Source organism: Adiantum capillus-veneris, chromosome 3 (genome assembly GCF_014529385.1).
Source record: "Adiantum capillus-veneris isolate H3 chromosome 3, ASM1452938v2, whole genome shotgun sequence".
Classification (NCBI taxonomy): domain Eukaryota; kingdom Viridiplantae; phylum Streptophyta; class Polypodiopsida; order Polypodiales; family Pteridaceae; genus Adiantum; species Adiantum capillus-veneris.
In genome coordinates this window covers 26635064-26652635 of record NC_140933.1, presented here as the reverse complement: position 1 = coordinate 26652635, position 17572 = coordinate 26635064, and positions in this window count along the sequence as shown.

Genomic DNA, 17572 nt, shown 5'->3' with positions numbered 1-17572 from the left:
ACAATCAAATCCATGTTTTGTTGTATCTATTAGTGTCTCTCTCTCTCTCTCTCAACTCTCTCTCTCGAATCTCTTGTCATTAACACATTAATCACACCATGAGTGGCTCACTCTCATTTTTTCCATAACCAATTCCTTTCAAGACAATCACCTGTCCCCCCCCAACACCCCATGCGGCCTCCCACCAACACAAACATACATACACAATGGTATTACAAGAATTTCCATGTGTGCATAACAATATTTTGTTTAGATGCACACAAATCCACACACACATTCATAATTATACAACCACACACACACACACACATTATCACTCTGTTAGTGATTACTCCGTATAAGGTATGTTTCTCTTGATAATACTTCTGAGTGGCGTGCGTGCGTGCATGCACACACATTGTTCATGTACAAAATTATAACTCTTATTGCCTAATATTGATTGGGGACATTGAACCAAGGATTTAAAATAAGGGAACTTTCGTGCTAAGTTATGATCTAAACCTCCCCTCACTAATGAGAACTCAAAATTTTACCTCCCATTGCCATACGTTGTTATGGACATTGAGCTGAGGAATTGAAAAATGAGAAATCACCTGCTTTTTTACATTTAAAACCTCTCTTTACCGGAAAGTCTTGGAATGGTATCCTAGCTAGGGCAATTATAGTAAAAAGTTCACAACAATCACTCTTCTCCAAGCTCGGAGTTGAGAGTTTTTTCTAAACCCCACTGGTGGAAACTCCTACTAAGATAAATATGACTCAGGTTTTTTAGTTTGTGCCTCCTTATACTCAGCGAGAATGATAGATTAAATTAATTGGAAGCCTCCTATGGAAACATACCCTATCGGTGGAGTTTTTTTTTCAAAATTGCTTTTTATAAAAGATTTACTAAATCATCACTGCCATGCCATTTCAGCTACTCTGCAACTTGCACAGGTTGAACACCTTTATCATAAAACGGATTTGAAACTGAATCATGTCTCTTCTTGCTTTTTACACACACACACACACACACACACACTACTTGCTCGTGGCTTAGACATGCTCTAACAAAATAGTTGAAACGAGATTCAACGTGTTCTCTTTACACACACTCTCTCTCACACACACACACACATATACAATGTTTGCAACCACAGTCACTTTGTTTTGCTATTTAAGGCTACCAATGATCCCTCTCATCCTCTCTCATACATTCTAGTATAGTTTTGCATAGGCAGTTGGCAACGAATCTTGCTTAAGCTACCTCGTGGCACCACTGCATAAGATGGGATTACCCGGATTGGGTGTAATAGGAAGGCCTACAAGCTTTCTAGCTAAGAATTTCTTCATAAACTAGAAGGTTATTATCTTAATCGAACTTGCCCCAGGCGGTTTTCCTCTACAATTTCTTTCTCACAACCTATCTCTAGAAATTGGGAAGAAACCCTAAACTATTCAAGCTAGGTGGAGTTGTTTTGTCAAAGACAACCACCATCATGACAAGAACCCACTCTCTGTTGACACTAACTTATCCGCTTCGGCCTCCGAGGTGGTTTTGAACCTCAAATCTTCTATCTAAAAACCTTACTTATTGGGTTTTTGTTGATTGGGAGTTATGCATTTATTGTTAATTCTTAAGCAATTGTTTTTAAGTGACAAATGCTTAAGGTAAACACCGTCCATAGAAATACAAGTTTTATTCATGATATACTAAAGTTTTTTCTAATTCTGAGTTCTACCCTAAAAAGATTGCATATTTTTGAACCATGCTTTGATTAGTATGCACATTGTTAATCATAGTAGCAAAGGAGAACTATGACCTTTGCTAATGGATACATGGTTTACAATGGCTAGAACATACATTGTACTAACAAAAAAAATAAATTGTAAAGAGAGGTTTACATGCACTAAACCCCATTTAACATAGCCTTTTCTGCATTAGAAAGCTAGTTTTTAGCCATGAAAGATAAAAAATTCTCATGAAAATACCTTGCTATGGACTATAACCTGGTAAATTTTTTTTTCTTTTACATCACAATATTAGAGTATCTACTCTTTGCCGCCATACATGCCTCTAGAATCACCTTTTGCCTCAAAGCAGTTTTGAATGCTTGGATAAGAGGGACATGGATGATAACTATCGGATCCGTGCTATACCTACATTCCATGCATAAACAAAATTGCTAATTATTTTTTTATTTTCATGATGGTTGCAGGTAAGGATTACAACTTCTTTTATCTTTGAATTCAAATGCTGCTCGACCAGATTTAGCAGGAAAACATCTTCTACTACTACTTTACACTTTTCTCTTCTTAGATGTAATAAAAACATCATTTATTTCAAATGTACATATATTTAATGAAAAAAATGCATGTACCCATTTTTATTTGCCTTTGTCAATTCTTTTTGTGAATCGTATGGTTCAAGTTGTTCCTTGACAAAGCTGTAGAGTTTTATTTATCATTAATAGGTTCTTGGCTTGGAAGAAAGGCTTCTAACTTGGTGTTAGCACAGATTGCGTTCATTCACTTCCGCAACATGAAACTAGAAGTTCTCAAAGAGCTTGAAGAGGATGACCTGGAACTTTTCTGATGTTGGTGCAGCCAAAGCATGTGCAGGTAAGTGCTCTATGCCAAGATGTAGATGCTAGCAGGTGCATGACAAAGTGCTAAAGCCAATGTGGAAGACCTGGGCGAGCATGTGTCAGTGGAAATGTATGCCTAATGCGGATTTTTTGACCAAAAAGGGCTCCAAAATGGGCTAGTTGGGATGACAGGTTCAACTATCCAAAGTGCTCTATCAATGTCCTAGATTATGGAGTTCGAGATGCTTTAGAAACCGGTCAAGATGGCTCATCAAACTGAGCCCCATTGTGAAGATATTGCAGCTCAAAGTTGGAAGGTCTAGAAAATCTGAGACGAATAGGGCAGTTAGAGACAGGTGGCCACAACAAATGCCAGTAGATAGACGCATAGTTCTTCAATTATGGATCATTCCTGTCCTTTCGGATTGTGAATCAGAGCTCCAAAGGGCAAGTTATGGCCATCAGAAGCTTTTTCGGGGGCCAGTTATAAGCCAAGTTGACTGCATTGAGGACGTGCCATCCGGTGTCATTTTGGGCTCAACTAGGTTCTAGAGGGCAGTGTGCATCAAGTGGAGTCAACAGGGACTGACAGCACCTTAATCAAAGCCCGGACCAGAGAGATATTGCAGGTTGAAGTAGGCGTTTGTTCCCGACTTCATGGTTCTAGTTTGATTTTAGCAATTTGGATGGCCTCGGGAAGAGGGCTCGGGAAAGTTGAAGTGCGGCAAGCACTGGGAGGTTTGTAGTCAAGGATTGACTCTACCGGCTGGGCTTTGGGGCTTTGAGATCCGATGACTGAATAGGATACTGGAAGGGCTTAAAAATAAATCAATTCAAGGGTCTTTTTGGAAAGCTTTGAAGAGCTTGGGGGGGTTTAAAGGGTGAGACCCTCACGTACTCCCACGTGGCGCAGAGAGAAGTCCCACATGTGCAACACGGAGCTCGTAGTTTGGCGTATATAGGTTGGACCGTGGGCCATTTTGGGAGTGTACAAGTGAGAACATGCTTCCCACTGCGTGGCTATGGTGTGCCCACCAGGCGGTGCTCCGGGCGTTATCCTAGCGCAGCAAGGCGACGAGCCTGCCAATTTTGGCAATGCGGTGGTGCGGATGGTTGTAGTGGCTGACAAGTGGTGCTCTTAGCAATTGCTAATGTGGCAAGCAGCCATGAGGGGTCTATTCTCACACCCGTTAAGGGCCGTGTCTTTTTGAAGGAAATCCCCCCCCCCCTCTAGCGACCTTGCTAGTGCCTTGGGGTAGGGGAGGTATCATATGAGAAGGAGGGAGAGGAGGTGGCCGGGCAAAGAAAAGGGCCCCCAAGTTGGGTCGGGCACGAAGGTGAATAGGAAGATCAAGGGTGGTCCAAGAGTAGAGAGAGGGAGAGCCAGAGTAGAGAGAGGGGGAGAGAGAGAGAACTGAAAGGCTCTATCGTGAGCAAAGGGAAATTCCCAAGGGTGCAAAGGAAAGGGAAGTCTAAGGGCCAGTCAAAGAGGAGATCAAAGCTCCAAACCAAAGCCAGCCAAATGGGCAAGCTAAGGGCCATTCAAAGAGGGCGGACAAGCAAATCCAAGAAGCAGTCCATATAAGGTCAAGGGGTAAGTTCCAAGGTGAAAAGGGGAGAGTAAAATAAAAAATTAATAAAAAATACCAAGGGGCACTAGCGACATTGCTAGTGCACCCCTCTCTCAGGCTAGCACACCTCCCCACTCAAGAGAACAAAAAAGAGCAGATGAAGAAAAGCGGTGCACCCCCTTCCAAAGGTGGAAAATTGAGGTGCTAAATGGGCCAATCAAAATGCAATTTCCAAAGCTGAAGACCCCCCACTATAAAAGCTATTTTTAATATCAAATAAAGGGCTTTTTGGTGCCATTTGAACCCTGCAAAGTAAAGTTTTGTGATAGAGGAGTGTGCCTATCAACTCCCTTTGTATTTTCTCATAAAAATGCCCACTATGATGGCAATGCAAGATTTGTATGTGCCTTCTGAAGTGTAATCAAGCCACTATTACCCAGCCTTGCTGTCATTTCCCCTTCCCCCCTTCTCTTTCTCCTGCTCTTGTGTTTCCCAGCGGTGCCTATAGCATGGATGTGTGTGCCCCCCCTAGACCAGCAGTGCTTTGTGTAAGAGAGTGAGATTGAGTGGCTGTGTGTGCGTGCAAGGGTGAAGAGAAACTGTGGCAATGGGTGTCCGTTGTGTGATGGTCTTGTGGACTGTGCAAGCATTGGGAAATGAGAAGGCGATGATCTACTAGTGCATAGTGTGTTTTTTGAAGGTGTTTCTGAGAGGATCGGGGTGATACGGATACCTTGAGCTATATAGAGTCCCTTGTTTGTGTGTCGGGTGTGTTAACCCATTCCCCTCTCCATCTTCTGGTGCCCCCACTAAGGAGCGGTTTGCTGCTAACCTTTCTATGCATGGTAGTGTAAAAATTGTGAAGCTCCTAAGAGTGGACATGCTAGTGGATTGTAAAATATACATGTGATAGTGTATGAATGATAAAAAATTCTTCTTTAAGAAGGGAGTTAGGCATACCTTTACTACTATGGAGAGGATTCATTATGTTGCTAGAAGAAGCTTATGCTTTTGAAACTTTCCATTTGGTAAGAGGGAAAAGAGGGGATGACTTTATGGGAATTAAGTAAGCATGCAAGTAAATCTCTTTCAAGAATGGAAAATAACAAGATAACCTTACATCAGTGGGTATATGGTAGGGTCTTCTCCTTGCTTTGGAAGAGCAACGGAAAAGTGTGTTGACGTAGCCGGTTCTTTTCCGCTTTGCTGTGCATGAAAATCACTGATTTGACTATGGGAATAGAGAGAGGCTAAGAAAAATTCAAGCTATGGAAAGCTTGTAGGTTAAGAGAGAGAAGGTGAAGAGTGTAATGGAAATTTAGATTATGGTTATGGCTTCTCTTGAGGAGAGAGGTGTGTGAAGGAGGATTAGCTTTGGCTTTCATAGCTCACTATCAAGCTTGCACTATCAAAATGTGAAGAGAAGTGAATTGAAGTGAAGTGTTTGATGAGTAGGGAAGGCCTCCTTTCAAGCTTAATTTGATAAGGCCCTTAAATTATTTGTGATAAGTTACTTTTGCATATCTTGATATCCACTCTTCCTTTTCAAATCTTCTCCAACAACCTACTTATGCAAGAAGCTACTTTTCCAACAAGTGGCTACTTTTTCAATTCAACAAGCAACTTTTCAACAAGTGGATTTTTCAAGAAGCTACTTTTCAACAAGTTACTTTTTCACCTTACCCTTATTCTTTCTTTGTTTTCTTATGCAATTTTATTTTTTCTTGAGACAAAACTAATATCCCATGCATTGGTTATATTCACATTCCCATGGTGAAAACCAAAAGTGTCTCGTGGATAGCTTTGCATTGGTTATATTCACGTTCCCATGGTTAACTCCAAAAGCGTCTCACGGGTAGCTAGGGTGCTTCACTCAATTGTATTCAAAAAGTTGATGGCTTAGATATGTCATCAAGAGTAAGGGCTAAGAGAAGGACCTTACAACTACACACTGACTTAACCAACATATAATGATTCGTTCTCATGGGACCTTAACATGATTGCATTGAGGGCAAGAAAACCACATCTTCATTAGCAGATGTCATGATCAACTATGACACTAAAGTAGCTGCTTCAATACTTTGATCCCTAATTAAATAAATCCGTTGATATGAGACCACTCTTGTTGGACAAACACAAGGCTAAACTAATTTTAAAATAACATGGCAACAACCTCAAATGTTGGCGATCTATTTACACTAAGAAATACACCTCAAGAGGACTAATTTGTGTGGCTGACTTGTGGGCCAAGCTTCCACCAAAATGGGGCTGAAAAATGGTGCATTGTTGGCTAAACTTCTTCCAACTTGCTTGCCAAAGTGATGTTGAGAATGTTTATGTGTAGCTTGAAAAATTAGTCAAAATAGGGCTGAAAATTGATTGGACAGTGCATTGAACACAAGCCTTAATTTTTTGTCAAAATGGGACTGAAGATTGCTGGAAATTTGCTCAGAATTGTGGGTTAAAAAGTGTCCCAATATGGAGCCAAAAAATGGATGGCTTGGTCTTGCGATAAGGCTAGCTTGCTAAGGCAAACCCACCCATAATGAAACCTAGCAAGCTATTACCACATCCCAAAACCTATGTTTTACCTCAATTGTTCTTACAAAACTGTCTGAGACATGTGAGCCTGACAATTTTGCAAACTTCATCCACAAAACCTTTCATGACATGGCTCAAGTACAACCAATTGCTTTTAAATCTTCTATAAGCAATAAAACTACCTTCCAAATGAAAGGTCACATTTTGAGCTAAGCTTGCCTTTCTTGGCTGCCACCTCCAAAACAAGGCTTTGGCTGCGTACATCTTCTACATGGTTTTTTCTCGGGGGGATGCACCTCTTAGACATGTAAGTTACCACGTGAGTTCAAATGACTGGGTTTCTTATCTGTCAAAATTTTAAAATTTTAACAGGATTGTATTAACATAAGGGATTTTTTAATCGATTTTAGAGAAAAACACGTAATTTTTTGAAGAAAAAATGGTCATTTTATTACCTTAAGCATGTAATTAAAAGGGTTTTATTAATACCCTTTGAACGCACGTTATATGAATAGTTTCTTAAAGATGCACCCCCCGAGGGTTCTTTGGACAAACAATTTGAACCATAGAGTCTGCATACATACGCGTCCTTTGTAGAAGATGGAATACATCAACTTAAGATCCTCCAACAGCCCAAGCTAATCCCCATTGATGCATGGATAGAAGGAGGGTCAAACTCTTGTCCAAGCTAGACTTGATTGGGATCATCGCTAAGTGGAGTTATAATGCTTATAACCCTCATGTATTTTGTAAAATGGAAATTGTATTTTTTTGGTTCAAAGGGAACTTATTTATGACTATGAGCTTGACAAGGCCATTTTTTTAACTTATAGGATGGATTTCAAATCTAGGAAGAAAGTGCATATGATACTTGATGATGAAATTGTTGATATTGCCTGTGTGTGTAGAAAAAATCCAGATTCCACTTTTGGGGGTACAAAGATAGGATGAAGAAATGTATATATACTAGTGGAGGAATATTTGAAGGATGTGGTTCTACCTTTTGGACTACAATGGATACTACATCTCTCCACGGTTCATATAGAGTGGCGTTAGATGGCCTAAGCTTCTCTTGTAGTATTTCATAATAAATAATAAATCAATTGACCAAAACAACAGTTATAGTGGTAATGTACAAGGGAATCGTTTTGATCCTCTAGTTACAGATGCAGTACTTATAACAAGTTCATAATTTAAAACACTCATTCAAGAATCTTGGAGAAATCAGGGGTTCCTATTAAAGGATGACACAATGATGCAGACTGTGAATGAAGGGACCATACTATATGTATTTCCACATGATTATGTCAACTTTTAAGAACTTGGTAATGATTTTGTGGGTGTGGGTATTGAAAGGGAAAATGCAATCATGGAGAATATGATTGAAGTGGGTAGCATCACTTTGCTAAATTGGCCCATCAAGTAGACAACAATGTTGAATGGAGCCCATTACAATGCTTTGTTCCTATTGATGGTATGCATGATAGATGTGAGTATGTATCCAATGATGCTAATGTTGAAAAAAATCTTGATGGGACTAATGTTGTCCATTTGTCAAGGAAGAGACGATAACTTTCATCAACGGGACTCAAAAAGTAAAAGTAGCACTAGCTACTTCCTTTTATCTATCAACCGGTTCAATTCAAAGGGTTTCATGCATTGATTGTTGTGAACAAAAATGTTGTCAGTTTGCAGATCATGATATGGTGAGAGGGTTACGCATAGAATTTTGGGGAGAGCCTCAGAAAGCACGCACTAACTATGTTTATGATGTTCTTTCTGTTTGCTATCAAAAATATGAGAAGATGCGATATCAATCCAGGCTAAATGGCGCTATTGTTTATTGTAGAGCATGGTATGAGCTACATGGACTACCAAAGACATCATTTTATCACTACAAGGAAAATTTTGAAACTGGTTTGCACCAATACGTGCATGGGATCACATGTACATTGAGAAGAGGACTTCACCATACTAGTTTAGCAAGAGCATTGCTAAATGAGTTTGTTTGTAAAAACTCTAAGAAGATGCCAAACAGAAGTAGAACACTTCTAGATGGCTCAAGAGAGACGAAATTAGTGATTCCATCAACGTACAAACAACTAGATATTTTAAGCACAATCAACATGACACTTGACCAAATGGGCTGTGAGAAGAAGTTATCCCAGTCTTCTTTCGGGAGAATCTGGAACAAAGAATGCACCACACGTCACTTTAACAAAGACGAGTGAGTTCTCTAAGTGCAACCTTTGTAGTTCAATCAAAACAAGTTTAGAAGCTAAACCTTCTCTTGAAGAGAAAGCTCTTCTCTTCAAAGAGAGAAAAGTTCACATGGCACAAGAGAAGAGTTGTAGGAGCTTATATTATGCATGGAGAACATATTCATAAACTCAACCACAAAAAATATGTGTGTATAATTCACAATAAGATGGATCAAAAGAAGACTTCCATTCCTTGATTACGTATTGTTCCTAAGGGTGTGGATTCAAGATACAATCTACGGGTGGTGTTGATAGGTATGATAACTCATGGACATGGAGAAGGTCATTACAGACACTTTGTCTTGAATGGTTTGTGACCAGCTGATCCAAGTCTTATAACTGGCTCAATTGCTAGCTGTTTACATAACCTAGAGAGGATAGATAAGCATCCTCTTGGTGATATAGTAACAAATGGACTTCCAAGGAGCAGTGTTTCACTACTACATGCTTTGAACTCAAGGGATGCTTTGGACTACCACAACTTGTGTGATGGAAAAGAGCCCATTGTGCAACCATCAGAAACTGCATAAGAGGAATTAAGGTCAACATTTCAAAATCTATCGGAGAACTTGCTAGTACATCTAGATAATTGTGCAGGGGAAAACAAAACTCGATATCTATTTGCCTATTTGTCAATGCTTGTTGCAAGAGGGGTCTTCAAAACCATCCAAGTAGGAGTTTTGATGGTCGGGCATACACATGAGGACATAGATGGCATGTTCAGTAGGTTTTCAGAGAATTTGAGAGTAGCCCAAATATATACTTTACTGTATTTGATGGATACATTACGAAATAGCTCATCTTCATCTCCAACTCCATTTCTGCTTACAAAGGTCCCTGATTTCAAGCAATATTGTGATGGTTATCTTTGTGATGGACAAGACATACTTGCTGGCCATTTCAAACCACTTCAATTTAGGTTTTTTTATGCAAGATGAGACACCAATGATGCAATATAAAGCACATGTAGGTGTGCCAAGTTGGAGTGGAAGTATACGTCTTTGGAAAACAGATACAGAAGGCAAACCAATGTTACCACATGGAGATCCACCTTTGGTATCAATGGCGGAGTATGTCAAGGCTCGTGAAGAAGTGATTTCAAGGCTGAAGAATTGTATAAGGTTTTGAAAAATAATAGGGAATGGTTCAAGTGTGCCACGATATTATAGAACGTGATACATTATTAGAGTAAGGTAATTGATGAGATTGGAAAAGCAATTATATCAGAGGGAGTCTTGTATGAAATTTTTTTGGCCAAAAACTCAAGAATCTTGTCTCCTACAAAGCACTACAATGAATTTACAACAGGAAGCAGAAAGATTCCTTGTTCTTGAAGAGTTGAATGATCATTTTTGTGGTCCTCAACGAGATAGACCAAGGGAGGAATTTGACCCTATGAATGATGTGCACCGGCAAGGTGACTTTGTTATGCTAGTCCAAGTGACACAGAAATCTATCTGGTTTATGACTTTATCCGACATTGATAATGAGCCTACATCACCAAACCACAGAAAAATTTTGATTCTGGAGACCCAGCAAAAAAGGACCATTTTCTAGACTTAAGATCCCGGAAAGGCATGCTCTAAAAGCCAAAGCAGGCCTCGATCGTGCTCATCAATCACGCTTGGATCAAAGTTTGGATCGAAGCAATAAAACTACCATCCAAATGAAAGGTCACATTTTGAGATAAGCTTGTCTTTCTTGGCTGCCACCTCCAAAACAAGCCTTTGGAAGCATAAATGGTTTTTTCTCGGGCGGGGGGGGGGGGGGGTGCGCCTCTTAGACATGTAAGGTACCACGTGAGTTCAAATGAATGGGTTTCTTATCTGTCAAAACTTTAAAAAAATTGAACAGGATTGTATTAACATAAGGGGTTTTTTAATTGATTTTAGAGAAAAACACATAATTTTTTGAAGGAAAAAAGATCATTTTATTATCTTAAGCATGTAAGTAAAAGGGCTTTATTAACATCCTTTGAACGCACGTTATATGAATATTTTCTTAAAGGTGCACCCCCCGAGGGTTCTTTGGACAAACAATTTGAACCGTAGAGTCTACATACATACGAGACCTTTGTAGAAGCTGGAATACATCAACAATCTTACATAATCACAAAATTGTCGTGAGCATGTAACTCCTGGCCTTTCCTTAGGTCATCATGATGTAGCTTAACCCTTTTTTTAGCAATCAATAGTTATTTTTGCCTAAAGAAGATTTTGTACACATGTGAAAAAAATTCAAGGAGTGGCTTATGTGCTAGTCTCACGAGATTCCTATGTAGGAAACGCACAACCAACAAACAAGGGTGATGTAAACGCTCAGCTATGAGATAGGCAAAATTGTCTCATTTCGCATCTTCAATAAATATACTGAGGGGACACCCTACTCCGGAGTCAAATGACACCTTGCCCCTAGTTGGAAAGTTTCATGCTGAAGCCCACAAAGGCTTTGGGCTTCATTTGATGCTAATGACGCCCAAAACATGGCCTCCAAAACGCCCTCCATACGACGGGGAAGATGTACGTCAAATCGTGTGGATGGTGGATGGCTGCAGGCTGAGCATCGGCGGATGTTGTTGGGGCTGCACACACGTTCGTTGAGAGATACGTTCACCTCACCGAACGTGCGAGAGAGAATCAAATTCAAATAATTAAGCACGTCAAAAAACCAGTACTTCCAAGCGCATTCAGTCCCTCGCCATTTTCATCTCTGCACCCCCGGTCCCCCCGCCCCTGCACCGGAAGGTGCGTCCACAGAAACCAAGGTTTGCCTTCAGGCTCTCTCTCTCTCTCTCTCTCTCTCTCATCCCCCCCCCCCCCCCCCCCCCCCCCCCCCCCCCCCCAAAACAGCTCCCCCGCCGCCACACACACACAATATTGTCTCTAATTCTAGATAGACATTATACCAATGTCTCTAATTTCACTCTGATTGTGTGCTATGCTTAAGGAAGTCAAGATGGCACAGGCTATGAAGAAATTCGTCGAGGCGATGGCGGACGCTGGTTTCACGTACAAAAAGCCAACTAATGGAGACCAGCACTTCATTTTTACTCTCGACTTCTGCACTCAACCTGAGCCAAGTGGAAGATAGTTCTTTTCACAACATGCACAAACACGCTGGCCACATTCCTGGATATTTAAGAAGAGCTATGCGTGAATGCGGAGATAGTTGCTGCCACAACTAGGCTTGTATAACCAAGCAAGCCTCTAGATTGAAACGTTTTAAGAATATAATACTTTCCATTTTGTAAAGTGATACTTAGCCTACTTCATACAGAAGTGTTGAGCCTTGAACTTGTATGTGTGCGCGTGCGCGGGAACGGGCACGGGCGCGAGAGAGAGAGAGAGAGAGAGAGAGAGAGAGAGAGAACCGCTACATTTTGTTTAAAGAGTTCATGTCTTAATTGATCATAACTAGCATCTTTGTCATGGTAAGTGTCATGCTGCACACTTTTCCCCGTACCCTTATGACAAAATCTCAACCCATGTCATGAGTTTATAAATTCATCATATACATCAAAACATCAATACAAGAGAAGAGAAGGGGAATGGAGGGTAGACATTCAAGGGGGTGTGTGTGTGTGTGTGTGTGTAAAATTCAAATGGGTGTAGAAGTACCGAACAAGTATAGAGTAGAGTCTTCAAGAATTCCACACATTGGACTCCATATGGAACATAAATGCAATCTACGTATGACAACAAACACACACTCACTCTCACAAGAATAGAGGTGGGGGTGATGCTACTAGCTAGAGAAGATAGTAGAAGAGTGCCAAACTGGCATGCAAACCCAATTGCCCACTCCACCCATCTGACGGCTTTTCCAGTGCCACATTATTTCCTAATCCTTGCACCTAAACTTAGTTCAATTTACATGTTTTTTTTAGCTACTTGGTCCTTGAAGAGCTCAAGAACACCTATTCCAAAAGAAAAAATTGTATCTATGGGGAGTCGCACCCAAACTAGCCATACCTCCACACTATCTCGCACGGGCGGCTTCAAATGGGATCCACGGTTGAGGTGATTCGTACAGATGCACATTTGTAAATTCGGGGACACTTGGTAAATTCCGATAGGCTTGTAAATTTGGGGCAGTCCGCACCCCATGTCTTGAACCCGCGACCTCCCCGATGTAAGCCATGTGCACTAACTTCTACGCCCGCATGTGTTCATTGAAATATAGGGGATTCGAGTATGTCATATTGTAAATGTGGGCCGATTAGTAAATTCGGAGCAAATGCCGAATCTGATAGTCCACGATTTGTGCGCCCCGCGTTTTCTTCCTCCACCATTGATCCCATTTGAGCATGCCTGTGTAATATAGTGATGAGGCCATACCATACAAGACTATCACCAACAGGTTGCATGTCCAACCCATCCATAACAATTTGAAAAGATAAATGGGAAAATTTAAATTAGAGGATCTCATTCTTACCAATGGATTCGAGTGCTTGTTCTTGTGAAAGAGTCAGAGTGCTCATTCTCTTCCTTTTAACCCACTAGAAACTTTTAGGAATTTAAGACTTAGTTGCTACAAAATAAAAAATGACTTTGCAATCGATACACTACCTTGACCTTTAGGATTCAAGCAAGTTTGGAAAGAGATTAAAGATCAAGCTGATCTCTTTGTTGTCCTTCGCTGCTTCTTGAAACTCAAGCTTGCGTTAAGATTGAGAGTGGGTGGTAAACCAATTGATGGTTGAGGTTCCATTAAAAGCTCAAAGATACATAAATTTAAAACTTGAGTGTCATGCACCTCTCGTAGGATCTCTCTGAGACGGGCTCTTTGCATAGGAGCACTGCTTATGAATGACCACCCAACCATAAGAGTCTTGTTTTAATAGATTGGGCTCTAGCCATCACACTTGGCGGAACAAGACCCAAGGCTTTGATGGACCAGGCTACACACCCCTTTAGCAATCCTAGGCCTCTTGAGACTCCGTGTGGTTGCCACCCCTAGCTCTACACAAGTAGTGTGCACTAACCACCCTACCTGCACATTCCTAAGTTGCATTATATGTTAAACGTTAAATGTATTATACATATTTAAATTGGTTAATTCTTAAGACTAAATTTTCTTTGTGTTGTCTTTTTTTTTTGTCGTTGCTCTTCTCTTGTAGGTTTATTGTGGCTTTTTCTTTAGCTTTGATAGAATTGAAGGCCTATTATATTTTAAAACAATTTATACATTTAAGGTTATAAATATCGATGTATGTGATTAGAGATATAGACTTATCTCATATTGTTTAGCTTTAAATATGAAAACATAAAAATGAATTTATTAATATTTTATTTTATATCAACTCAACAATAAATTATAGCACCTTAAGTTTGGTATAAAATAATTAAGCATATATTACCTTTGTTTTAATCTTTGGAGTATATTTTTATAAGTCAATGATCTTCATAATATATAATGACGTATTACTTTCATTGAGAAATGATTGATTATAATTGAATTCAATATTTCTATGTTCTCGGTCAGTTGATCGAGACAACGTGACATATAATAGTTTAGGAGAAAAACATTTTCAAACTATTAATAATGAATTACCAAGGATAGTACATCTTTGGGATTATGTCCAATCATTGCATATGCTAGTGTCAGTGGAAAAGATGTTTTATGGTACAATGTTCCATTGTATGTCTTTTTCTGATATTTAGATCTTCTAATAGTTATACTTTGTCATGTATGATTTACACGTACTATAATTTTTGTTACAATAGCCATTTTATTGTGGTACTTAATATCTACAAGTATTCCAAAAGTTCCATTAGCTATACCTATTGTTAGATGTATGTTTTGTGTAAACGTTACTAATGCACCTACTGTTACTTTTGATAGAAAATGTTATCCAATGTTGTAATTATGGTATATGAGGTGAAGTTGTAGTAATATCTATATTAATTATATTGAAACGATTGTATATCTTTAATAAGATAAGGTCATTATATTATTTGACATCTTTATTATATGTACATAATATAGTTGCATTTATATCTATATATTGTTCTAAATCTTTCTCCTGTATAAATATATGTTTTAAGTATTTAACTAATTGTGATTTAGATGGTTTACTTCAGCTGATTATTTTTAAGGATTCAATGAACTGTAGATCTGAACAATGACGTATTTGAGGTGTTTAATGTGTGGTGTATAGCTAATTTCTAAAATATAGAAATTTGTATTACACATTTTTGGCATATCAAGCCTTTATTTTTATAGTTACATATTGCAGACAATTATGCTATATCTCCAAATAAAAGTAGTTTTTTAGTGTTAAATATCTCTAGCATAGATAAATTACAAGCTTTTGTAATTTGGCCCTCTTATTTTTAGTGAGCAAATATCATTTGGCTCTAAATTAGAATGAAATAATTGATTTTTATTGGGTAAACAAAAAAAATAATGTGAAGTACGTGCTAATCGACTAAGTCCTATAGGTGCGACTCATGTGGTTGCTGTAAGAAGGACTCCTATGTTTGTGGTTATACATTTAAATTTGATATATTGAATTAAAAAAGTTTTCCGAGATCAAGGTGTTCCATTTATTATATGTAACCCACCCGGTTTTGAGAAAAAAAAATCAATTCTTGCTCTTTAGTCAAAGTTGTATTTTCTATGTGTTTAAGCTCTTCTAGATGTATTATTGGATCATATTGATTCTCTCCTAAAGTTTTAATATTGATATGTTTTTCTATAAAATTGTTTGACGTTCAATGTTCTTCTAAATTATATATGAATGCATTTGAAGTATTCGATTCGATCTATTGGATGGGATGAATCTATAAATAAATGGAATGACAATTTTGAATTTTGGGCGAGTCAAGATTGGTGCAATCACCAACATATTTTTTGATAGTTTAAATGAAGTTTCTTGCTCCTCCCTCCACACAAAATCCACATCCTTCCTTGTCAATTGTTTGAGTGATAAACACACATGAGCTAGTTACCTCAAGAACTTGTTATGCCACTTGGCTTGAACAATGAATCGCATCAATTGCTTCACTATTTTTGGAGGTAGGGCTTTGAATATTTACTCCTTCCTTGGATCAAATGGAATTTTTGCATCATTGATGATGTGTCCCAACAAAATCCGTCTTGTCACACCAAAGGCACATTTTGTAGGGTTATTGATCTAAATTCTCAACATTTCTCAAATAATCCAACTGATCCTCCTTCTTTCTTGATACACTAAAATTATCCACAAAGACCTTTGTGAAAGTTTTCAAGTAAGGACCAACACTTCCTTATCCCACTTTTGAAAAGTAGGCCATGCATTCTTCGAGCCAAATTTCACCACTATGGAAGGATACACTCCCTATTCAGTAATGAGTGTAGTTTTTATTCTATCTTTAAGGGCCATATTGGTTTGGTTTTACCCACTAAAAAAATCAAGAAAGTTGTATATCTCTTCACCAACTACTGCATCTAACATTGTATCACAATAGGGTAGAGAAAACGGATCGGTAATGGTTGCAGCATTCAGTTTCCTGTAACCTACATACACACCCTGATTTTCCATTCTTGTTTGTAACTACCACATTTGGTGATAAACATGTTACTTTTTCCATTGGAAAAATGAAACCAACTTATAACATCTTGCCAATCTCTATATTCACATGTTTGGCATAAATAGGGTTCATCATGTATCACTGCATTTGTTTTCAAATTGATCGTATGTTGACATACTGTTGGATTAGGTCCCTTCATATTAGTGTATGACCAAGAAGATACATCCTCGATTCCATCAGCGATGCCTTTAATGCTCTTCAATTTAGTATCCATTTCAACAAATACTTTCACCATTTTGAGATTATCCTCATCTCCCATGGTCATGTCTTCCAATTCATCCTCTGTGACTCTGGAACACTTATAAATGTGCTCTTCAAAGGTTTTGATGCATGGGTAATTTCCTCAAAAGCTTATTTCTCTTCTTCTAGCCTTTGCTCTTTGATTTTCTTTCTTGATTTCTTCCTCCCTTATTTTAGATTTAGTGCAAGTACCTCTACTACATCTGCAATTTTTTGCACATCTCCGTCAAATATTAGGACTACTATTGCATTTCTCTTCAAGAAATCCTCCTCTTCATCTTCTTCAATGGCTTCTCCCATATTGATACCTTTTGTATACAAAGGTTTAATTCTAGATGGAATGCTCCTCTTTGGCATCATCTGTATCTGTATCTTCTTTTCCCCTTGCTTGATTACAATTGTATCTGCATCTTAGAATTTCTTCACCTTAGCTTCTCTTAGACATGGTCTATCCAAAATAATTGGGTAAGAGAAAGTCAATTCTTCCAGCTTCAAAACAACAAAATTGACCACAAAAGTCAATCTTGCTACACTTACTGTCTGATTCATGAGTTTTCCCAAAGGTTGTACTCTCCTTTGGTCGACCATTTTGACATAAAAATATGTTGGTATCCACTTCATTAGGTTCAATTTCCTATAAACAAGCCTAGGAATAATATTGACTCTTGAACCCCCATCCACCAATACAACTAAAAGGTACACTTTTCCAATTGATATTTTGTTCACACAAACTTTATAATCCACATCAATTGGGGATAGGTCTCCACAATCAATCTAAGCCTAATAAATTTGATTTTCCTTTCCTTTTTGTTTTCCAT